The sequence below is a fragment of the Phoca vitulina genome, unplaced genomic scaffold (genome assembly GCF_004348235.1).
Source record: "Phoca vitulina isolate PV1807 unplaced genomic scaffold, GSC_HSeal_1.0 scaffold56, whole genome shotgun sequence".
Taxonomy (NCBI): domain Eukaryota; kingdom Metazoa; phylum Chordata; class Mammalia; order Carnivora; family Phocidae; genus Phoca; species Phoca vitulina.
Window position 1 is genome coordinate 530,395 of NW_022589759.1, and position 23,502 is coordinate 553,896.

The 23,502-nt window shown below is 49.4% G+C and overlaps 1 protein-coding gene and 1 pseudogene across 8 annotated transcripts in view; both read left to right on the forward strand.

Moving 5' to 3' along the window:
- ANKRD11 (ankyrin repeat domain 11) overlaps positions 1 to 23,502 on the forward strand; it is a 188,624-nt gene that overhangs the window by 77,199 nt on the left and 87,923 nt on the right. For 2 of the 8 annotated variants that reach the window (XM_032389919.1, XM_032389917.1), the window contains exon 3: positions 1,830 to 1,942. The exons of the other annotated variants lie outside the window; for them this stretch is intronic. The gene's annotated coding sequence lies outside the window, so the exon portion shown is untranslated. The remainder of the gene's footprint in view (positions 1 to 1,829; positions 1,943 to 23,502) is intronic. 8 annotated transcript variants of the gene reach the window in all.
- On the forward strand, positions 16,324 to 22,161 carry LOC116623055 (annotated as a pseudogene).

The window sequence follows — 23,502 nt, forward strand, 5'->3', positions numbered from 1 at the left end:
CTTACTAATGTGGGGTCTCCAGTGGCTCAGGTGTGTTAGTGGGGGGCGGGGCAGCAGCACTGCGGGCAGCTAGCTTGCTGAGGTCTGCCCTCCGGGACGGCTCCTGGAATCAAAAGGCAGAATTTTACATTCATTCATTCATGTATTTATTTATTTATATTTATTTATATTTTACTTATTTGAGAGAGAGAGTGAGAGCATGAGTGGGGGGCGGGGGCAGAGGGAGAAGCAGGTTTCCCGCTGAGCAGGGAGCCTGATGTGGGCTCCATCCCAGGACCCCAAGATAATGACCTGAGCTGAGAGGCAGACGCTTAACCAGCTGAGCCACCCAGGCACCCCAAAATGCAGAATTTTAAAAATAGAATAATTTTATAGACTAATAGTTTTTCATTGTTAGTCACATCATTATTTTTAATTTTATATTTTGACTTCTTAAGGTCGAATATGAGCCATTTAGATCAGATTTGAGCCAGAGATGGGCTTGTTTAAGTCCTGTGAGTATTTAATCCCGTGCACTTGTCTCCGACTGAGCATCACTTAGGGGCCCAGTTTGGATGGATCCTGGGCTGGCGCTGCCCTGAGATGTTCCAGGCATGGCTGCGATACAGGGTCCACAACGGGCTGCGTGTGCTGGGCTGGCTGACCTAGCTCTTCTGACCTCGGGCCCCGCCCCTGTGAAGGGGTAATGCTGACACCCATCCTGAAGATTGCTTCTAAGATTCAGTGGCCCTGTTAATGGAGATAAGGCTCCAGGAAAATACAAGCTTTAAAATAATTAGGTGAATTTTTAACCTTTCTTTAGCATAAAACTCTAGTTTCAGTAACGGTGTGATTCTTGCTTTGTCAACATCTTGCTTGGTAGAGTGGAGGGTCCTGGCCTCTTGAGAGGAGGGCTGAGATGGACGTGGCACTTGGCAGGTTAGCGTGTGAACACGAGAGTCAGAGCTGTCTCTCAGCCCTGACCCCCGGTGGCATGGGCGTGTTACACTCATGATTGCTGGGAGACAGGAAGTTTGAATTATGTTTCTTTTTCTTTTCTTTTTTTTTTTTTTTAAAAGGTTTTATTTATTCATTTGACAAAGGGGAGGGGAGAGAGAGAGCGAGAGCAAGCACAAGCAGGGGGAGCAGCAGAGGGAGAGGGAGAAGTAGGCTCCCCGCTGAGTAGGGAGCCCAATGCGGGGCTCAATCCTGGGACCCTGGGATCAAGACCTGAGCCGAAAGCAGACGCTTCACCGACTGAGCCACCCGGGTGCACCCCTGAATTATGTTTCTAAAAACAAAATAGTTTCTGAAAGTAGCATGTTGTAATGATAAAAGTAGTGTTTGTATGAGCGGAGGTGTAGATTTTAATGGTTTATACTTTTAGTTGAACACCTCTATTTAAAATAGACAAGTGATTGCCTTTTGACTTGCTAAAACATTGAACTTGCAAGGCGTAGTCTCGGGGTCCCTGGATGTGACACTGAGTGGGGTGCCCTGCGCAGGCGGTGCTTACTGTAGAGAGGGGTGTGTGGCTGGCCCTTGGCCCTGCGTCCGCAAGAGCGCAGGGACTGGAGGTCTTGCTAACAACAGAACCAGCTGTTGATGTGCTGGCAATTCCAGGGGTCCTACCTGAGCAACAAGGTTGGAGGGTGCCCCTCCGGACCCCCGCGTGTTTTGCCGTCTGGTATTCAAACAGAGAGCGACGCGCTCCCGGGCTCGTCTGGTAGGAGCGGCAGCCCTTCCTGGCCCAGCCGCCAGCCCCGTGCTCATTGGCCGTTAGGGGCAGTCTGTGAGCACAGCACGCGTGGCTGCCTCTTTACAGTTTATTCTTGTTCATTTTTTGTTAGTGGGAACCAGAGTTCTGAACATTGCATCCTAATGGCTGACGAGATGCTGCCTTGGAGACAAGTGAGCCCACCAGAATGTCACGTGGTGCTCAGGTGACCCATCTGGTTCCACGGTACGCCTATTTTATGTTAAACTCAGCCCTCTAACGGGATAGCAGAAGATGTTATGAAGTTAGATGGAAGTTGAGATTCAAGCTGAAAGATGCCCATTTAGTTGTGCCCAGATTTGATTAAAGAAACCTTACAAAGCTCTAGGGTATTTTGGCCTGCTAATACCACATTTTAAACCTTAGTGTTATAATTAAAACTTCCATTAACATAAAAACCGATTTTCGTTCTTTTGAAAAGTTTACTGTCTAGCTCACCTCCTCCCACACTATCCCGCCCCCATGTTTCTCGGTGCCTTTGCGTTTTCGTGGGCATAGTGACTTACAGGGGATCCGTAGAGAGGGCATGCTGGCCGCAGCTCATGGGGAAGGAATGGAGACACAGTGTGGCCCCACCCAGAGCTTATAGGTGGGTCTCTCTCAGAGTGTTTGTGATTGGGAACACTGCAGCCTGAGCGGCTGGCCTCGGGCTGGGATTGCAGAGCCAGTCTTTGGGCTGGAGTCCCACAGAGACAGCCGGGTGGGGGGGCTGGGCAGAGGAAGGTTTGCCCTTGAGCTGGGGGGAGGGGAGAGTGTAGCCAGAGAATCTTTTGAGTGGTTTTTATAGGAAAAGCTATGATCAGGTGCATAGGCTCATGTAACCTCCTTAAACTAAAACCTCACTTAAAAAAAAAAAAAAAAAAACCAAACAGGAAACAAAAAATCAAGGTTGGGGCTGGCCCTCTGGCATTCTTCACTTGGGACTGCTGTTCTGGGTTTCTGCTCAGAGTCTTGTCTTGGAACTACCTTACCAGAGGGCGGTTGGGGCTTCTGTGTCCCCTACCCGTAGGAAAAATCACACTGAAGAATGCCTGCTGATGTGCATCTTCCGGGAACTCTTGAGGCCTATGAGGGGCACATACCTTCATGTTATGTTCTCTTCCCCCTCTACAAAACCCAAGAAAATAGGTAGCATTTTCCACGTTTTTAGTCTTATGATTCTAGGTCTCCTTTGAGGAGGGCCTCAGGTAGTAGAGTTTTCAAGGTTCCCTGGCTGACCGGTGGCAGAGTGAGTGTTGGAGTCTCAGGGTCCTTACATAAATACAAGAGATAGTCATGTTAGCACTTGACTTCAGGGAGGATGGAAGGAGGCTGGTGGGAAGGGGCAGGGTGGTGGGAAGCCCAGTGAAGGGAGGAGGCTGTGCGGGTTTGCTGTAGCGGCTGGCATTCCCTGGGGCCCTCTTTTAGATTTGTCCTACGATCATGCCCCAGGCACATCTCCTCCTCTTTAATAGAGGAGTGAGGTCTTCCCCCAGCACCTGTTGCCCCCAAGGCTTTGCTCCTGGGCAGACGTGATGTGCTTAAAATGGGCCAGGGCTAGAGAGAGGCTCTGGGAAAGAATCAGCAAAACCTCTGTCCAGGGTGAGGCCCATTTCTAAAGGCCTTCTGCCTGTCATCCTTTTCCTTCTGTGTTGTCCAGGGAACCAGCTGCTGGACCTGGCCTTCTCTGCCTAGTCAGGCCCCTTACCAACATGGCTGGCACCTCGCACACCTTCCCCTTGCCTCCATTTATGTGGCAGTCTGGCTGGCTGTTGGCAGTGGCTTGCTCACTGACATAATGCAGTGGTGTCCTGAGGGCCGTAGCCTCGTCCTGGGAGCCTGCTGCCGTGGAGGACGTCCGTACAGGCCTGCGCCGCTTGGTGCCAGGATGAGGGTTCCTGGCTGGTCAGTCAGGCACAGGTGGTCTGCTGGCTGGCTGTGTGCACCCAGTGCTCTTGCCAGAACCGCGGCCTCCCAGGCGTGCAGCTGTGGCCGGCTGGACTTCAGGGGAGCAGCACCGCCATGTTGCGTCTGTAACTGCGGAAGGACACCTGTGATTCCCCCACACGCTGGGAGTGAGGTCCTGCTCCTGACCTAGTGGTTGATCCGTCTGGCCTTTTTTTTTTTTTGAAGTTAAATGGAAGCTGGAGTTTTATTGTATGAGCAAAGGAGTTGATTTCTTTGCTCTGTCTGTGCTGTTGGTGGTCCTGGCACTGATGAGGTGGGGTTGGGGCAGGGAGCGGCTCGTTGCAGTGGTCGGTCCTGCTGGGCTTACTGAACGTCGTCCCTGCGCATCCTCCCCATCCACTCTCTGCACTCCCTTCCCTTCAGTGTCTCTGGGCTGCCGTCGTGGCGGCCTGGCCTGTCTGTAGCCCTCACGTCACGCTCCCTCACCTCTCCTCCTCGTGCTCTCCACTGCTGTCTATGCGTCTTCCTCTGGGCAGTGGCACACTTGGGCAGGGCACAGCCTGGGGAGGGGGCACGGCTTTGTTCGATGTCGTGGGTTGTGCTTGGTGAGCTCAGGGGCGACACTCGGGCCTATCTTCTTGAAGGGCGTCTTTCTCCTGATTGTTTGATGTGGGCACGTGCTGCATCTAGCCAGCTCCATGTCTGCTCCCCTGCCCTGAGCTCTCCTTGTTCTCTCTGTCCCCCGAGGTCCTGAGCACCAGGGGTGCGTCTGTCTCTCTCACCAAAGCTGTCCTTTTTCCATGGCTCATGTTGGTGTCTTCACCCCTCACGTCCTTCCAGGACCTGTTTCTCCTCCAGGACTGCTTGTAAGTTCTTTGGCTGGTTTGGATGGTTTGTAACTGGGTTCCTTCTCCCCACCTTGGTGAGTGCTGGGGACGTGGTCCCTGCCTTTGTGTGAGGCCTGGGGACAGTTCTGTGCTCTGGCCACAGTGTGGGTGTAAAATGTGTTTGCCTGGAGGCCATCCTGCATGTGCTGTCGTCCAGAGTAACTGGGTCTTGAAGGGCCTCCGACTCAACAGCACTAACCCCTTGCTGTGTGTTTATAATTAAGAAACAGAAAACAAAGTGCATACCTGGATTTAGGACCGCGGCGATTTTCTGGTTGAAGGTTTGCTGGAGGCCAGTTGAGATTCACTGTAATGCATCTCGTAGGTAGGGGAGAGCTGGAGGGACATGGGAGGACTCTGAGCCCTAAGGGCCTGGGGTGTCCGGGAGGGTTCTCAGGACACTTTGGAAATCCAGGAGCATGTTTCCTGATGAGGAACCGAAAGGACACACCTTGCCTTGAAGGTAATCACATCTGTCCTCAGGAAGCGTGCTCGGCAAATCACTGCTTTTGAGGTAGGCTCTGTCCGTAGCTGTTTTGCAAATGTGCGCTATAGAGTGTTTTCTCTCCTCGTTATTACCCAAGTAGGGCATCTATTATAAGCTAGTGAAAATTATTTGAGCGCACAGATTCTGGGGGAAAATCTGCTCTGAGATTCATTTAGAAATAACCTTGGGGACTGGGTGCCTGGCTGGCTCAGTTGGTAGAACACACAACTCATTATCTTGGGGTTGTGAGTTGGAGCCCCTTGTCAGGTGTAGAGATTACTTAAAATCTTTTAAATTTTTAAATTTTTAATTTTTTAATTTTTTTAAGATTTTATTTATATATTTCACAGAGAGAGACACAGTGGGAGAGGGAACACAAGCAGGGGGAGTGGGAGAGGGAGAAGCAGGCTTCCTGCGGAGCAGAGAGCCCGATGCGGGGCTCGATCCCAGGACCCTGGGATCATGACCTGAGCTGGAGGCAGACGCTTAACCGACTGAGCCACCCAGGTGCCCCAAAATCTTTTTTTTTTAAAATAATTTATTAGAGTGAATAGTGTGAGAGTGTGCACATGCAGGTGCTAGCGGGGGGAGGGCAGAGGGTGAGGGAGAGAGTGTCAAGCAGGCTCCACGCTGAACGAGGAGCCAGCGTGTGCAACTCAGTGTTAACGACCCTGAGATGAGGACCTGAGCCGAAATCAAGAGTCGGACGCTTAACTGATGGCACCACCCAGGCGCCCCTTAAAATCTTGAAAGAGAGAGAGAGCTCTTAAAGAAAAGAGAGTGCTGTGAGGAACACTGAAGGAGAGATGTTTTGCTGTGTCTTCCCTCCTGCTTTGCCCAGGTGTCACCTGGCTGTCAGGTGGGTGGTGTGCAGGGAGCCTGCGGTCGTGGCCTTGGGCCTGCTCTTGACCATGACCCAGGTGCCTTGTGGGGAGAAGAAACCATTAGATGCTCCTTTTCAGAAGTCTGATCTCAGTTTTATTTAAAACAACATGTTGCGTTTCTGGTGGTCTGAGCTGAGTCCTCTCCTGCTTGCTGATGAGCTCACGGTGCCCACAATAGAGAAAAGAATGCCGACCAGAGCTCAGCAGTGTGTTTACACGGCGCGAACAGGTTGAAAGCCGGCTCTCTGTTGAGACCCGTGGCGCCGTGGGCTCTCCGAGCAGCCCTGTGGGGTTGGGGAGGGGAACGCAGCCTCAGCCTCGGTGCTCCTGGAGCAGGTGACGCTCAGAGCATCTCCCGCTCGGGCTTCAGGGCAGCGACCACGGCTGTGTCCTCTCCTGGGCAGAGCTGCATCTGCCTCAGGACTGACCGTGGCCTCCTGTTTGCCTCAGACCCCTTCATGCCGTGTGCCTGAGGGGTCCTAGCGGGGCGGGGTGAGCTGCTGTGGCTCTTTGTCCTCCCCAGGAATTACAGCAGGTCCCTGCCCTTGAGGGCGTGCAGGGCGGGCAGCGTCGTCCTGCCTTGGGCCCCCTTCCGGTAGTCCACCTTCTGCGGGCCTACGGGTATCTCAGGTGTGGGTGTTCGTAGGGGCATGTGCCGCCAAGTCGGCTGGAGCGCCACGTGCCCACAGGAGTGTGCTGACCGCTGCCTTGCTAGAGGGCTCCTTTTCTCAGGTGAGCCTGTTCCCCGCGGGTCCCACTAGCCCTCAGGGAGGCCGGGCTGGCCGCTCGCCCGGCTGACTCCCAGAGCTGCTCCTCGCTTTGGATCCTGTGGGGGGGGGGGTGAGTCCGCAGCGCGGTGCCATCACACAGCTGGGCCCCGCGGCGTGCCCTCCCTGGAGGCTGGCGGCGTCTGTGTGCGGGCACTTGGCACTGTTGTTTGGGGAAGTCGTGGTGGTGGTCTTTTTTAACCTACAAAATTTTATTAAAGAATAGCTGGACAACTTTTACAACTTGAAATCATCAAGAAAAAAATGAGATGAATCCATCTCTTAATAAGGAGAGAAGATAATTTGGACAAACCACATCATTTTGATGGGAAAGTACTTTTTAAGCCACCACCAGCTGCTAAATCCTGGGCAAACATTTGTTACGTTCAGCCTCAGTGTGGTGTACAACAGCGGGGTTTTGGCTCTTCCCGAGGTGTCTCCCCCATGCAGCACAGACCTTCCAGGAAACGAGGCCGTGCTTGACGTGGTCTTAGACTTGGTAGAGACAGACCGGCTCTGCATTCTTGTGGGGTCAGCCTGAGACCAGCGAGTGACAGGGCCACACGGTGATTGTTGGAGAGTATCTCTGTGGCTGGTTGGAGCTGGCAGGCGGTGCGTGTTTCACAGTGGTCCTAAAGCAGGAGGGCTGTGGAGTCTTCCTGTCAGCGGGGCTTTCTGGGAAGTGTTTCACCTGAAGCGTGGAGGAGCATTTCACACTGTGTAGCTCCTAGCACTGCTGCACGTGCTAATGTAGACGTGCTGCTGAGGTCACTCGCTGCCGCGTCTGTGTGCCCAGGCAGGGCCCCGGCAGAGACACTCAGCTCGGGGAGGCCGTGGGGGTGCTGCTGTGCTTTACACCGCGGGTCGGGAGCATGGGAGGACGTGGCGTCTCTGCTTTGTGCCTCCAACCTGCCCCCCCCCCCCAAAGTGTCCCCGTGTGTAGAGAGCCCGAGTCACCTTCCTGTGCTAGTGCTTGGGGCCTTCACAGTTTGCCAAATCTGTTTGCTCCAAAGTGGTGTAAATTTAAAACAAACCAAAAGTAACTTTGGGTTGTTTCTGGGGGCTTGGGGGTGGACAGGGACTGGGGCAGGGATGGGATTTGGAGTGAGCAGGGGACAAGCTCTCTCCTGCCTCCACATTCCTCAGGCGTCTGCCCAGTGGTTTTAAGAGGCGTCCACCTCAGGAAACTGTCCCTGTGACGCTGAAACCCGCCCAGGGAGAAGGACAGCCCCAGGCTGTAGTCTCTCTGGGGCCTCTGAGGGGGCACCTCCTGGTCCAGAGACATGTGAGGCCCTTGCCCGGACCCCTTGGGAAGCGCACTTGAGTGTGTCCAGCCAGTGTGTCTGAGCTCACGCCACTTCACTTTTCTTTCAGAGAGTAGACTCATGATTCTTCACCTGGGTTTAGAACACTTAAGAGTTCACTGGGGTCTTCAGCTATTTCAAGATGTCACCAAGTTCTCCAAAAACAATTTAATTTTACTCATTTGCTCAACACATAGAGTGTCCTGTGGTCCTTTCTGATCATTTTTGGGTGTCAGTTCTGCAACAGGATTGATGCTCAGGTCCTCTGATGCCAAATCCTACCTGGCAGAGTGCACGTCCCAGGAAGAGGGACCACGGGCACTTGGGGTGACTTGGAACCATTCAGTTCACCACATGCTGCAGGCCCCCCCCCCCCCCCGCCCCACCCCGCCCCACCGGTCACAGAGACCTTCATTTCCTCATCTGTAAATTAGAGGTCACCTGCATTACATGATTCTGGATCCATCCTCCCTCCCTCCCTCCCTCCCTCCCTCCCTCCCTTCCTCCCTTCTTTTCTTTTTCTTTTTCTTTTTTTTTTTTTTTAAAGGAGAGGGAGAAGCAGGCCCCCGCGCCGTGCGGGGCTCGATTCCAGGACCCTGAGATGATGACCTGAGCTGAAGGCAGACGCTTAACGGACTGAGCCACCCAGGCGCCCCTGGGGTGTATTTTTCTTTTGAAACCTCTTAAATCTATATAATCCTTTCATCTTGACATTCAGAGAGTGATACTGGGTTGGGGTTTACAAAAGGACACTGTAAAATTTAAAATAGGATTTTATTCTTGCCACACAGAAAGAACATGCCGCAGCCAGAGGCAAATGGGCCTGTGGTGTCCCTGACCCATAGCCAACAGGGGATGCTCTGCTGGTCTTCACATACCCCAGTCAGAGGGGACTACATTTCCTGTTTCTGTAGAAGGAGCAAGGACTGCAGAAAGGTCCAGCACGTGGGGTTGGTCATACTGCTTTGGTTAAAGTAAACAAAGAAAATGTGTAGTTGGAATAGGGAAGAGTACTTGAATAGTTTTTGACTTAATTTTGGAGATTTTCTTTATATAACACCCAGACTGCACAAAGGGTGAAGGTCAGTGGCAGCGCGGAGCCCCTGTGGGGCAGGAGGGCTGCTCCTCAGCTGCCACATTCAGGCCCCTGGTCTTTCACTAGTGTTTGGTTTTGCAGCATGGTGCATTGGTGACTTGGTGAGCTTTGGTTTGCCGAGTTATTTAGATCATCCACATGCTGACTTCCTGCATCTTGCCAGGTGTTTGTGTAGCCACACCTCTCATCAGGGGAGCCTTAACGCTCTCAGAAGCTATCTGCTCGTGGTGGGGAGTTTGCCAAAATTCTAATATTTGACCAATACAAGAAGCTTTGCATTGGCAATAAATTGGTTTAGGTGTTTCCCTTATAATGGCAGTCTTGTTTTGTTATTTTCCAGAAATGATCTGCAAGATCCCACGCCAGAATAACAAGAGTTTGTGAATCAGTCACTGTTTCCCATAAAAGCGATGTCCCCTGGAACAGTGCTTGTACTCGAGACAGCTATTTGGTGTACAGAAGAGATGCTTCACGCACACTTCTCAGTTTGTCACATAGGCTATGAAAAAGACAAGCACGGAGACTTGGGATTTAATGAAATTAGTAATTACTGCTTTATCATGGAGGCTCTCAAGCAAATTTAGACCATCACCTTTGCATCATCAGTGCAGGTGCTACCCCAGCTAAAAAGGCAGTGTTATAATGGGAAACATTTTGAAAGGGTTGCAGGGATCTCCAAGGGTTTGGACCCCATTTTGGAAACAGCTGTATGAAGCTGTTCAGTCTGTGTGAAAAATGTAGCTGAACAAACCAAGTCACCCTAAGTGTTTATCCACAACTAGAAATTTCACGGCCTTAGGAGAATCTGATCGTGTCCGGTATCTCCCTGCAGTAAACGCAGTAGTGCGCATTTTCAGGGGGCTCCTGATTCGGTGGACCCTGGGCAGTGAACCTCTCCCGAAGTTCTCGTGGAAATGTAGAGCTCTTCCCCCTCAAAATGAGATCGTGTATCTGTCCTGGGGTGTGTGCTCGTGGGTTCAGCATGCATCCTCAGCTGTGTTTTCCCTTCCTCTGACTCGGCCTTCTCTTTCGAGCCAGAGTTACGGATGAGCGCTGCGGTGGCAGGCTGGGGCTCACACACACTCCTCGCATGGCTCTTCCTGCCTCAGAACCGACCCTGCACCTCCTGTTGTACATGGATTCTCTCACATTATTTAAGTCATGTTGCTTACTCTCTGCTCACTTTATTTAATCTTACCTTTTAGTCAGCCTGGTCACTGGATTTAAAAATTTGTCTTTGTTTTTCCAAATCTTGTGGATCTTTAAAGATGATATGTATTGCAGTGACTTAAAATGTATCATTGCATATTTGCTAGTTAGGAGGACTTCTTAAAGTTATGAAGTTCCATAGACTCAGCTTATAGCAGTCTCCTAAAAATCGCTGTCTCTGAACTGGCTGTGATGAGACTACCAGACAGACTTTGACACGAGGCTGGAGCTGATTTGCTTTAATTGGGAGTGAGGACCCTGGACCTTTTTCAACACCTCAGCAACCTCCTGGTTTGTTTGTGGGTTTTTGGTTTTGTTTTTTAAGATTTATTTTTTATTTGAGAGAGAGAATGAGAGCACATACACGCAAGCTCAGCGGGGAAGGTAAGAGGGAGAGAGAAAACCAAGCGGCCTCCGTGCTGAGCATGGAGCCCGATGGCGGCACTCGATGAGATCATGACCAGAGCCGAGCCGAAGGTAGATGAGTCAGATGCTTACTGACTCAGCCACCCTGGGGGCCCCTGCAACCCCCCCCTTTTTTTAAAAGATTTTTATTTATTTATTTTTTATAAAGATTTTATTTGTTTGACAGAGAGAGACACAGCGAGAGAGGGAACACAAGCAGGGGGAGTGGGAGAGGGAGAAGCAGGCTTCCTGCGGAGCAGGGAGCCCGATGCGGGGCTCGATCCCAGGACCCTGGGATCATGACCTGAGCCGAAGGCAGACGCTTAATGACTGAGCCACCCAGGCGCCCCAGCAGCCTTTTGTTTTTAATTCTTTAGGCCAGTAATTATGATCTATGCTGTAAAATCCTGTAGATATCTTTCAAATGTAATTCCCATATAGGAAGTGATCTCTTTCAGGTTTTATTGAGATGAGGAGGGAAAAACAGTCTTTCTTATCTGTCAGAGGCTTTTTTTGTGTTAGGATGAGTGTGTTGGTTGTTGAGAGTGGCAGGGCAGGCTTGATGGGGTTGAGGCCCTTTGTTTTCCGTGACCTGGAAGCCCAGTTGGGGTTACAGTCTTAGCATGGGGCCACATTGTGGGTGGACCAGCAAGGACCCTTGAGCTGCTCACCTCTGCACTAGATTGTGCGCAAGGCTGCCGAGTGCTCCGCATCGGGACGGCACGAAAGGGGCCACAGAGGACCATCCCTGGGAGTCACTTGCATTGCTGGATATGCATCATCAAAACTGTTGGTCAGGACCCACTTCCATTTTTGACAAATGGTAGTGTGAGCTTTCCTTATTTGTAGCCTTCAGAATTACATCAATCCCTATTAAAGAACTGTCTTTGTGATTCTTTTTTGGCATCAGTTTTTTTCTAAATTGATAAATGCCAATAAAATCTCTAAATTCCAAATAAAAACGGTAATTCTCACTGTCTGACATATTTCCTTCTATTGAGTAAATAACACCTGTTGGTGCAAGATGCCATGTGAAACTCGACTGGGTTTCCGGGTCAAGAGTAATGGCGTACCTGGAATGCTTGTTGAACGTCGAGCATCCTGATAGGTGGTGAACAGAAGCATGTGTTAGAAGGGGACTGTGGGTCAGGAATCCCAGGGAGGCAGCACGAGGCTCTGTCTCCTTGGCTGCTCTGGGACCGAGGGAACGCCCCACAGAATGTGGGCTTGGGAAGCAGAGCAACCAGATCCTGGAGGCGTGGTGACTAGAAGGACAGTCGTCCCCACAGAGACAGGAGACAGAAAGAAGGGGATGGTTGGAGAAGCTGTGGTTTGGGCATGATGGATTTGAGGAGCCCGTGGGAAAAGGGACCATTGTAAGGGTTGTGCAGGATTTGGGAGACCATTTAGGACAGGAAGTGGAGGCCTGGAGTCCCCCACATGTGTGTATATATGTGTGCATGTGCTTGCATGCACGGGTGCATGTACACAGACATACATACACACACACGGAGAAGAGGCAGGAAAAAAGAAGGGAGATTTGTTTATGAGCAGAGCAAACCAACAGAAGCACCCTAACATAACATAGTAATCTTCAGCAGGCAGATTTGATTTTTTTTTTTTTAAAGATTTATTTATTTGACAGAGAGAGAGACAGCGAGAGAGGAAACAGAAGGAGTGGGAGTGGGAGAGGGAGAAGCAGGCTTCCCACCGAGCAGGGAGCTCGATGCGGGACTCGATCCCAGGACCCTGGGATCATGACCTGAGCCGAAGGCAGACGCTTAACGACTGAGCCACCCAGGAGTCCCAGGCAGATTTGATTTTTTAAAGAAATTAAAAGATGGGGGCGCCTGGGTGGCTCGGTCATTAAGCATCTGCCTTCGGCTCAGGTCATGGTCCCAGGGTCCTGGGATCGAGTCCCGCATCGGGCTCCCTGCTCGGTGGGAAGCCTGCTTCTCTCTCTCCCTCTGCCCCTGCTTGTGTTTCCTCTCTCGCTGTCTCTCTCTCTGTCAAATAAATAAATAAAATCTTAAAAAAAAAAAGAAAGAAAAAATGTATTAGAGTAATTTCTCCCGCCGTAGTAGATTCTCTGAACGGATAATGTGTGGGTATTCTGGGTCATTTTCCTATTTTGGGAAATGAGATGCCTGTGTTCTAATCTGTACATTATTACATATTTAAACCTCATAGTAAGTGTAGGTCATATAGTCTTCATGTTATTTTTTCCTATGCAATTTTAAGGCTTTAAAATGGTCTCAAGAGGCAATAACAATGATGTGTTTTAGACTGAAACCCGCTTAGAAGAACCCAAGAAGTCAAGCTTAATTTCCAGATATTTGTGGTGAGGCTTTAGTCTGAAGCCCAATTTAGTAGTTGTTTTTGTTTGTTTCAACTCGAAACAGGCCTTTCTTCTTTGTTAGCCATGCTTCCCCACCTCCTATGAAGATGACTTCCTTCGTTCTGGGGGGGCATAAGGGATGAGACCCACAACAACAGAACAAGTGAACACGAAGAATGCAAGGCTTTCCTGGGCTTTCCTGGGCTGCTATAGCAGAGCCGAGTGAACTTACACCCTAGCCACACAGCTCTGTACCGGGCTACTTCAGACCTCTGGGGACGTCCCTTTGCTAATTCAGCTGACACGTTTATGTGTCACCATGAACACTTTTTAGTTTTTCCCAGGCCTGTATGGATTAAGTTACATTCTTACTCCTCTTTCCCCCACTCCTGCTCCCCGATTCCCATTTCAGTGGAGTGGACAAGGATAGGGTAGCAGGGGAGGTTCTGGAGTGGATGTGGGTGCTTTGAGATCATGGTCTAACAGTTACTCAGAGTTGGTACTGAAGCATCTTACTTGGTTTTAAGCTTTATCAGTTCTGGGGTGGTGGAGGAAGGAGTAAATTGGTATCAAAGTGCCTTTGCTAAATGGCATGATGGAGGGTCACTCGTTTATTTCAGATGCTAGGAAAGGTCACCAGTGGGTGATTAGATACAGGTTCACTCTGGAGTGTTTTCTTGCTTAGATAATGGAATTGGTTAAAAGCTGTTTCCAGTGGAGGGGCGCCTGGGTGGCTCAGTCGGTTAAGCATCTGCCTTCGGCTCAGGTCATGATCCCAGGGTCCTGGGATCGAGCCCCTCATCGGGCTCCCTGCTCAGCGGGAAGCCTGCTTCTCCCTCTCCCACTCCCCCTGCTTGTGTTCCTGTTTTCGCTATCTCTCTCTGTGTCAAGTAAATAAATAAAATCTTTAAAAAAAAAAAAAAAAAAAGCTGTTTCCAGTGGATCCTCCTCCTCCCCCCAAAACTTAGTGTTCAGAAAAAAAGCAGCGTTTGGGGGGGGTGTTCTGGTCCAGGAGTTCGGCATTAAGCAGTGCAGGCCCCGGGCATGAGGCTGTTGATGAGCTTGTGGGTGGTGTTGGGTCACCTCTGATAGCCTGTCCTCTAGGACTTAGATGCAGCGAGGTTCTACGGTCCAGTCAGGGTAGCCTGCAAGGCAGATACTCAGTGAATGTTCCTGAATGAGGGACCGTGCTCTGCCCTGAGAACCTCAGCTTGGGCCTCACTGCTTTCCTTTTGTTTAGAAAACAGACCAAGAGGCCCATCCTAAAGTTCTCAGAAAAGAAACAAACGTTCTTTTTTCCCTTTTCCACCTGTTGTATAAAATGCAATAAAACATGCAGAAGCGGGGGGGTGGGAATTCAGTTTAAACCCCACCATCCAGGTAATAAGTCTTATTACTATCCTTTAGATGTGGGCAGTCATGTTCCTTACTGATTTTCTGTGTATTTGTCCTATCAGTTATTCAGAAAAGGGTCTTGAAGTCTCTGATGATTGTGGTTTTGTGTATTTCTCCATGTAGTTCTATCGGTTTTTACTTTATTTTGAAGCTCAGTTATTAGAGGCTGTTACGTCCCCTTGATGAATCTGCCTCTTCATCATTATGAAATGACCTTATCTCTGATGATGGTCTTGGCTCTGCAATCCAGTTTGTCTGATATTAAAACAGCTCCTCTCTCTTTTGACTAGTATTAGCATGCATCCTTTCCCATGTTTTTAAGTTTAAACTATTTGTCTTTATATTTAAAGAGGGTTTCTTGTAGGCAGCCTTAATAGGAGTTGGGTATTGCCTTTTAAAGAAATCCAGCTGGGGCTCCTGGGTGGCTCAGTTGGTTAAGCATCGGACTCTCGGTTTTGGCTCAGGTTGTGATCTCAGGGTCATGGGGTTGAGTCGCATGTTGGGCTCTGCGCTTAGTGGGGAGTCTGCTTCTCTTACTCTCCCTCTGCCCCTCCCCCCTCTCTTTTTCTAAAATAAATTTTTAAAAATCCAATTGACAATCTTTTCCTGTTTTTTTTATTTAGACAGATTTTCCCTATTTATTTAATTTTAATTCCGGTACAGTTATGTACAGTGTTATATTAGTTTCAGGTATAGAATATAGTGATTCAATTGTATACGTTATTCAGTGCTCATCACGACAGGTGCTCTCCTTCATCCCCCTCACCTGTTTCCCCCACCCCCCCACCTCCCCTCTGGTGACCATCAGGGTGTTCTCTATAGTTGAGAGTCTGTTTCTTGGTTTGCCTCTTTTTTACCCCCTTTGTTTTCTTAAATTCCACCTATGAGTGAGATCATACGGTGTTTGTCTTTCTCTGACTGACTTATTTCACTTAGCGTAATACCCTCTAGCTCCATTCATGTTGAAAGTCCGAATACTTTTGACCTCTGGTGGTCTTGGTCGGGTCCTGGGGTAACTACACTTTGTCTTTCAGCCTGACATTCATGAGGGAAGTTGGCATAGCACTGTCCAGCAAAGACATCTAAGGGTGATTCAAAATTTCTCGATTTGTGTTGTTTCAATGGTGAGGGCCTCTGAAAAAGGGCACTTTGGCTATATTTGCTACTTCTCTTCTGAACTTAACAAGTCTCATCTTTTTTTTAAAGATTTTTATTTATTTATTTGACAAAGAGAGACACAGTGAGAGAGGGAACACAAGCAGGGGAAGTGGGAGAGAGAGAAGCAGGCTCCCCACGGAGCAGGGAGCCTGATGCGGAGCTCGATCCCAGCACCCTGGGACCATGACCTGAGCCGAAGGCAGACGCTTAACGACTGAGCCACCCAGGCGCCCCAACAAGTCTCATCTTTTAAAGCCAACTTTCACATGCCTTTCTTCTTATTTTAAGAATTAAAAGAAAAAAGGGGGGGCACCTGAGTGGCTCATTTGGTTGAGCGGCTGCCTTGGCTTGGGTCCTGATCCCAGGGTCCTGGGGTCAAGTCCCGCATTGGGCTCCCTGCTCCTCGGGAAGCCTGCTTCTCCCTCTCATTCTCCCTCTGTGCTCTCCCTCTCTCTCTCTCTCTCTCGCTCTCTCTCTCTCTCCCCCTCCCTCTCTGTCAAATAAATAAAAAATCTAAAAAAAAAAAAAAAAAACATGTTTTCTATTCCTGTCCCCCCAAATTTTTTTTTTTTTTTTTTTTTTTAAAGATTTTGGTTATTTATTTGAGACAGAGTGAGCATGGAGTGGGGAGAGGGAAAGGGAGAAGCAGGCTCCACACTGAGCAGGGAGCCCAGTGTGGGACTCGATCCCAGGACCCTGAGATCATTACCTGAGCCGAAGGCAGACGCTTCACCAATTGAGCCACCCAGGTGCCCCACCATCCATGTACTTTCAAAAAACTTGTATTTTGAAAATTTTCAGACGGAAAGAAAATTGGTAAAGAGTGTAACCAACTGACAGTCTTTCCCTTTTAATGGGTGTTTAGATGATTTGTTTACACCTGGCATGATTTTTGATGTGATTGGGCTTAAATGTACTGTCGAGTACTACTTTCATAGCATGAGGACCTTAGAATGGTGTCCTTCCACGTCTCCTCCCCCAGCCTACCTGCTGTTGTCATACATTTTACTTGCATGGACCAGGTTGCTGTTGTTTTTGTCAAAACAATAGACCGTCTTCAGAAGGAAGGTCTGACGTATTTGCTGTGTCCTTGTCATTTCTGGTGCTCTGCACTTCTGGTGAAGGTTTCTGTTTGCACCCAGAGTCCTCTCCCTCCCGTGGAAGGACCCCATCACCACCCTTACCTGACAGTTCCCATACGTGCAGCCCTCCCATCTGGAGTGCGCCGTGGTGCTGGTGCGCATCTTCATAGACTTGTGTGACTCTCAGCAGCACCTGTGTTTTTGGAAGATTTTCAGTGGCTGTTGAGTTGGAGGACGACGGATGTTTTCTTTCAGTTCTCCACGGATGCTGCCTGGCCTGTGCTCACCGTGTTCCCCACGAGCACCTGCTGCCGTCCCGTCTCCCTCCTCTGCTTGCTGGTTCTGCTCTGGCTGCTCTCTGGAGGTGGCCTGGGGTGTGGTGTCCTTCATGTTTCTTTGCTTGGGGTTCACTGAGTGCCTTGGATCTCCGAGTTTACGGGTTTTCCATCAGAATTTGAACTTTTTGTGCTTTACTTCTTCAGATATCTTTCTGCCCCTCACCCCTGTGGGGCCACCAGTGCTCGGCTGTTGAGGTGCTTGCAGCTTCCCACTTGCTGACCCTAACTTGCTCTTTCTCTGCATCCCCTCTGATCTGTGCTCAGTGTCCCCGGTCTTCCCTTCTGAATGCCTCTGCTGCTGGCAGTCCCACCTGATGTGTGTTTCCTGTCCCACGGGCATAGTCTTCACCCCCAGAGGCTCTTACCTAGCATGTCTCTAGTTCACATGTATTAACTGACTGATGTCTGCATCTGCTAATTTTGCCATATGTGTCAACTCTGGGTTGGTTTCGCTTGACTGGTTTTTCTTATTATGTGCTGTATTTTCTTAATTGCATGCCTGGGGGTATTTTTTTCAGTATACTTTTTATTTTGGAAAACTTTTCAGATTTTTGGAAAAGTTATAAAGGTAATAGAGAGTTCCTGTACACCTCTCTTCCGGCTTCCTCTCAGTGCTGACACCTCATGTTACTATGATACCTTCCTTAAAACAGCAACCACCATCGGTGCATTGCTCTCAGTACAAGTGCAGACTTTATTCAGATTTCCTCTGTTCCTACTAATGTCCCCTCTCTGTCCCAGGACCGCATCCAGCACATTGGATCGTCCTGTCTCCTGGGTCTCCTCTGTTTGGGGACAACTTCTCAGTCTTTCCTGGTCCTCATGACCTTGGGAGTCTGCAGGAGCTCCAGCCAGTGTTCTGTACGATGTCCTCTATTTGGGTTTGTGTGACGTTTTCTTCGTAGACTGGGTTTTTGGTTTTGGGGAGAGATGACCACAGAGAGGTTGTGTCTTCTCACATCCGGTCTGGGGTGTGTGCTGTCCCCGTGGCCTGTGGGGGCTAGCCTCGGCCACCTGGTCATGGGGGCAACTGCCAGGTTCCTGCACGGTGTAGTCACAGCCCCGCTTTTGTCCTCTGTCCTTCAGAGCAGGCCCACAGCCTAGCACACAAGCAAGGGGAGGGGAGCGTCTCCTTGTGGGGAAGGTTTGTGTTTTCAGCCCACTTCTTTGTTTCTTCAGTGATTTATTGATGTCGGTATGGACTCATGTATATTTATTTTGTACCATGCTATTGATTTTTTGCTCAGATCATTCCAGCTTTCATGTCTGGGAGTATCTGGATGCCAGACGCTGAGTTTTGCCTTGTTGGGTGCTGCATAGTTTTGTATTCCTGTAAATCTTCCTGGCCTTTGTTCTGGAATCCAGTTAGTTCTTAGAAACAGTTTGCTCCTTTCAGGTCTTGCTTTTAGGATTTGTAGGCAGGCCAGGGCCTCGCTCAGTTTTGGGTTAGTGCTCGCCCTGCCCCCCACCAGTGCCTGTGCCGCACTCTGGCCTTTGGAGCCCAGCCCTGTCTCTCATCTGTGCGTGCTTCCCTGCCTGCCCCTGCGTGGTTTCCTGCTTTCTGAAGACCCAAGGGGACTTCTGCACACCTCTGGATAATTTCCTTCAAACTGTGTCTTCTCTGATCTAAATATTCCCATTGACACACACACACAGCGTTCTGACTTTTTAATTCTCTTGAGGGTTTTTTGTTTTCTAAATAAATTCTGTGCATGTTTGACAGACCTGCATGCAAAGAAGAAACTGCTTCCACTCTGTTTCATGTCATTTTAAATACTGTTGTTTCATTTTATATCATTAAAAAGTAACAAGGAAAACAAGGGAATGTGACCCTAAGTATAGCCCGGGGCCTGGGCTGGAGCAGGATGGTCAAATTGGAGTAAGGCCTGTGCTTTTTTAATAGCATGGTATCTGTGGGTCTTTGGAGTTTGATCATTTCGCTGTGATGATGTGTGGCTTTAATGTTAGGGGAAGCCTCGTGAAGGGTATACGGGAACTCTGCACTTTTTTATCAGTGGAAATTATTTCAAAAAAAAAAAAAAAAGAACCCAATAGGAGTACAGTCCTTTTTTCCCCCCAAGTGAACGTTTACGACAGTGTTCCACTAGATGGGTGCAGTCTTAATAGAAGTGCCTCAGACTCACAAGTGTGTGGTGTGAATTGCGGGAGCCCCTCCTCCCCCCTCACAGGCGTCCCGCCCGCCTTGTCTTCTCCATGCAGGAGGGAGCGGAGGGAGCGAGTGTGGCTCTGCCAGAAGCCGGCCTCCTGACCCTTCCTCCCCCGTGTTTACATTCCGCCTGCATTAGTCATTGGACTGGCTGTGTTTCTTTAACTTGGTGTTATGGCCCAGAAATCTTGTGTGCCTTTCCTGCCGGCACTGTGCCTGCTTTCACCCTTGCCAGCCAGCGTGGTCGGTCTCTCCCTGCTCTTCTGCCTCACGGGTCCCTGCCTGGCTGCAGCGCTGTCCGCTGGCTCCTCACAGGGCCTTCTGCGTGGGGGGCCCTCGGCTTCTGACCACAGCCGGTGCTGGGAGGCCCGGCAGACTCTGTGTTGACACCTGAAGCCCTTCCTGCCTCTTGACCTCGGGTGTTAGCGAATGATTTAGAGTGTCTTCGCTGCCGGGGGCGTGCACTTGGGGCATGCCACCAGGACTAGACGTCCGCTTGCCTGCAGGTGGCCAGCGACGGGCCAGTCCTCGGGTTTCCAGTTTATGAACATGCTGTTTAAAAGAAGTCCTTGTATTGTCTGAAAATGACTGGGGTTTTTGTTTTGGCTTGATGTAATCTGTGCTTCTCAAGGCCATATTTTCTTAAATAACAATGTTTGTAACTTGTAAAAGTATCTGCTCTTTGCACCTACCAGAAGGTGAGAGGTGATTGCACTAGGTCAGGATTTGCACCTCCGTCATTACTTGGGTCCTGCAGGCTTCTTGTAGAAACACTGTTCCCTGGCACATGTGAGCAGTGCCCCCCGTTCCCAGTGCCCCATTCCTGCAGCGATCCTTGTAGGGAAGAGAAGGCCTCCTCTGCCCCAGGGTGTGCTGGCTTCTCCGTTCTCAGCCGTCAAAGCTGAGGACAGGGTGCCTTTTGGGCAGCAAGGCCTTGGTGAGCGGTCGTGTCCCCGTTGGGGGCAAGGAGGAGCATGGGCAGGTTCCCTGGGACTGCCGGTTCTGCCTTTGAAAGCCTCGATGTCCTGCTGCGGGAAGGAAGAAAGGTTACGGCCTTGTCACTCTTTGTCACCTAACTTCTGGAAATGTGGTTCTCCACAAGAATTCATTTTTGCACTGTGGCGTTTATTATTTTTTTGGCCCACGTTAAAAGTAGATAAATTGTTCATCTGAAGTCCAGTATTTTTTAATCAGTAAGGGCTTTACTTAAAACATGAAAATCTGGAGCTACTGAGGGTCTAGGTCCGGGCAGCCGCAGAGTGTGGTAGGTTAGCAAGATGAACAAAGATGCGCAGATGAGAGCAGCGATTAACCAAAAGTTGATAGAAACTGGAGAAAGAGAACATCTCAAAGAGTTGCTGAGAGCTAAATTAATTGAATGTGGCTGGAAGGACCAGTTGAAGGCACACTGTAAAGAGGTAATTAAAGAAAAAGGACTAGAACATGTTACTGTTGATGACTTGGTGGCTGAAATCACACCAAAAGGCAGAGCCCTGGTACCTGACAGTGCAAAGAAGGAGCTCCTACAAAGAATACATTCCTTGCTCAGCATGCCAGCCTTTCAGATTGGATGAGATTGTGTTGTTTTGTGGTTTTATTTCTGAAAGTAAAACTTGCCATAAATTAAGAATCACTTTCCCAAAATAAAATCCTTTTTTGTATGATGGTATACAGTTTTCACTAATGATGTATACATTGTATTGATTTTTTTCCCTAAATGTGTTATTTTAATAAATACCTCATGAATGAAAAATAAATAAAACATGAAAATCTGAGGAGCAATAAGGAAACCCTGGCACCCCTTTTGGCTTTGGCAAATAGGACAAAGCCAGTTACTTTCCACGACTTTGTTGAGATTGTGGTCCTTAACTTTTTAAAGCCGATTGAGAGGGCTTTGAGTTCCTTCTTCTCTAATGCGATTAGCTCAGATATTAAAGTTTGACCCTCCACAGTCTGTTGTAGAGGTTTGGTGACCCTGGGGTAGCTCGTGGCATTGACAGAAATGAGAATGACCAAGCGGCACCCATATTGGAGATAGTTCACTGTCCCAGTTTGCCTGTGTTGTGTCTGGGCGGTGGTCCTTCCTGCACAAGCCCGTGTGATTGGACTGAGAGAGGGTCTCCTGGAAAGTAGGTGGTGGCAGCCTAACATTCATGTCTGGCTGAGGCACCAACCTCTTGGTCCCCTCGGGGCGCCTTGTCCCCATGTCACCCAGCAGCAGGTTCTCCACACAGTCCTGTCACTACCAGCACCGGGCTTTCTGTTAACCAAAAAATGAAGAATGGTGCTGAGTGGGGTTGTTTTCTTTCAAAGGCCATGGCTGATGGGTTGTACTAAAATGAATTTATGTTTCTGAAGTCTTTGAGAACCTTTGAGTGAAGAAGGCAGACATGGTCCTTTGATCATATTTGTTGTTGGGAACAGGACCTCTGGCTTCTCCTTTCTCACTCAGTGGGACTGAGGAGACCACAAAGAGCAGCTCTCGGCCCAGCCACGGGGACATGAGGCTTCTCCAGGTTCTTCTTGTGCCTCCTCTCTGCACAGCGAGGGAAGAACTGCGGTGGTGGTTGTTGACTTGCAGAATGGGCTTTCCCCAGTTTTCTGGGTTGGGGGGGGGCTTGGTCTGGCTTCGCAGCCAGAGGCCAAGATCCTCAAGAGTGTGATGGCCATCTATCTGTTTGGTCGTGGTAGATGGGGCAGATCAGAACGTTCTCTGTCTTCGGCTGTAAGCAAGGTGTCCATTCACGCGCTCTGGTTGTAAACCACTGGAGATCTGTTCTTAGCCATGGAGAATTGGAACCTTCTCTTGAAATTTTGTTTTCAGAAAAGTTACAGCAGAACAGTATCAGAAAGGTTTTGTTTGTAAGGTGGCCTACAAAACATTTAGTCAGTGTTTTCTCAAATAACTCAGTGGTCTGATTAGAGAATAATGAGGAGAATATAAATTTACAAATACCATAAAACATGTTTTGTTTGTTTAATAGTTGGCAATAAATTGCATTTCCTTTTTTTCTGTTTTTTTTTTTTAAGCTTTATCTGTTAATTTGAGAGAGGAAGAGCGTGTGCGAGGCAGGGGAGAGGTAGAGAGAGAATCTCCAGCAGACTGCCCGCTGAGCGAGGAACCAATGCGATCTCAGGACTGATATCGCGACCTGAGCTGAAACCAAGAGTCAGATACTCAACCAACTGTGCCCCCCAGGCGCCCCATAAATTGCATTTCTGAAGGCAGAAATGTAAATCGCTTTGACACCTGGACCTTGCCTTCTCTGATTTTATTTGTCTCTTGCTGGTGGCCAGCAGAACCAGTCACCCTCCAGTCTGACTTGCTGTGAGGTGGGCATTTTTATCATACCTAGGGCTCTCGTGGGCACATTCTTCCCGGAAGCTGAACACCTTCCCTGCCAATTGAGGATGTGAACAGGTGGGTGTTTTATTGTTTTGTAAAGACCCAGGGAAAGACAGTCTCAAGTCTCCTTGTTGACCGTCACTATGTTCTGGACGCTCTCCCTTCTCTCACACAGACTCTACCGTGAAAAGCCACCTCTTCACGTGTTCCCACGCACGCACGTGCCCACACAGGCCATGAACAGCTCACTGACCTCCCGTGCTTCTGGCTGCCGACCGTTAGATGTGATTTCTGTAGAGTGTGCGTGTGAGGCCAGAGGCCATCTGCTTGCGGCAGGAGGCAGCAAAACATCGTCTCCTCTCCCTTTCCAGTTTATTTATTTATTTATTTATTTTTTAAAGATTTTATTTATTTGAGAGAGCGAGAATGAGAGAGAGCACATGAGAGGGGGGAGGGTCAGAGGGAGAAGCAGACTCCCCGCCGAGCAGGGAGCCCGATGCGGGACTCGATCCTGGGACTCCAGGATCATGACCTGAGCCGAAGGCAGTCGCCCAACCAACTGAGCCACCCAGGCGCCCTCCCTTTCCAGTTTAAAGTTTGGGTGATGTTTCCCCTAGTTTTGTTGAGATACAGTTACATATAACCCTGCATACGGTTAGGGGTAGGGTTAGGGTTATGTGTGTATCGTGCAGTGATCCCACGGTGGATTTACCCCACATCCATCATCTGACGGAGTCACCGTTGTTTTCTTGTGATGAGAACTGGTAAGACCTACTCTGCCCCTTTCCACAGTGAATCTTTTTGTTCTCCCCTGACCCCCCCAAGTCACCCCCATCTGTGCCAGCCCCCCGTATTTGATCTGGTCAGAGGCACCCTTCTCATTGTTCTGCCCCTGATCTCTGGAGTTGAGATTTTGTCATTGTTTTTTCTGTATTGGTGTGTGGAGATAGGTGTTGTGTTCTGGATCTCGCTGTATTTTGATACCTAGGTGACTGA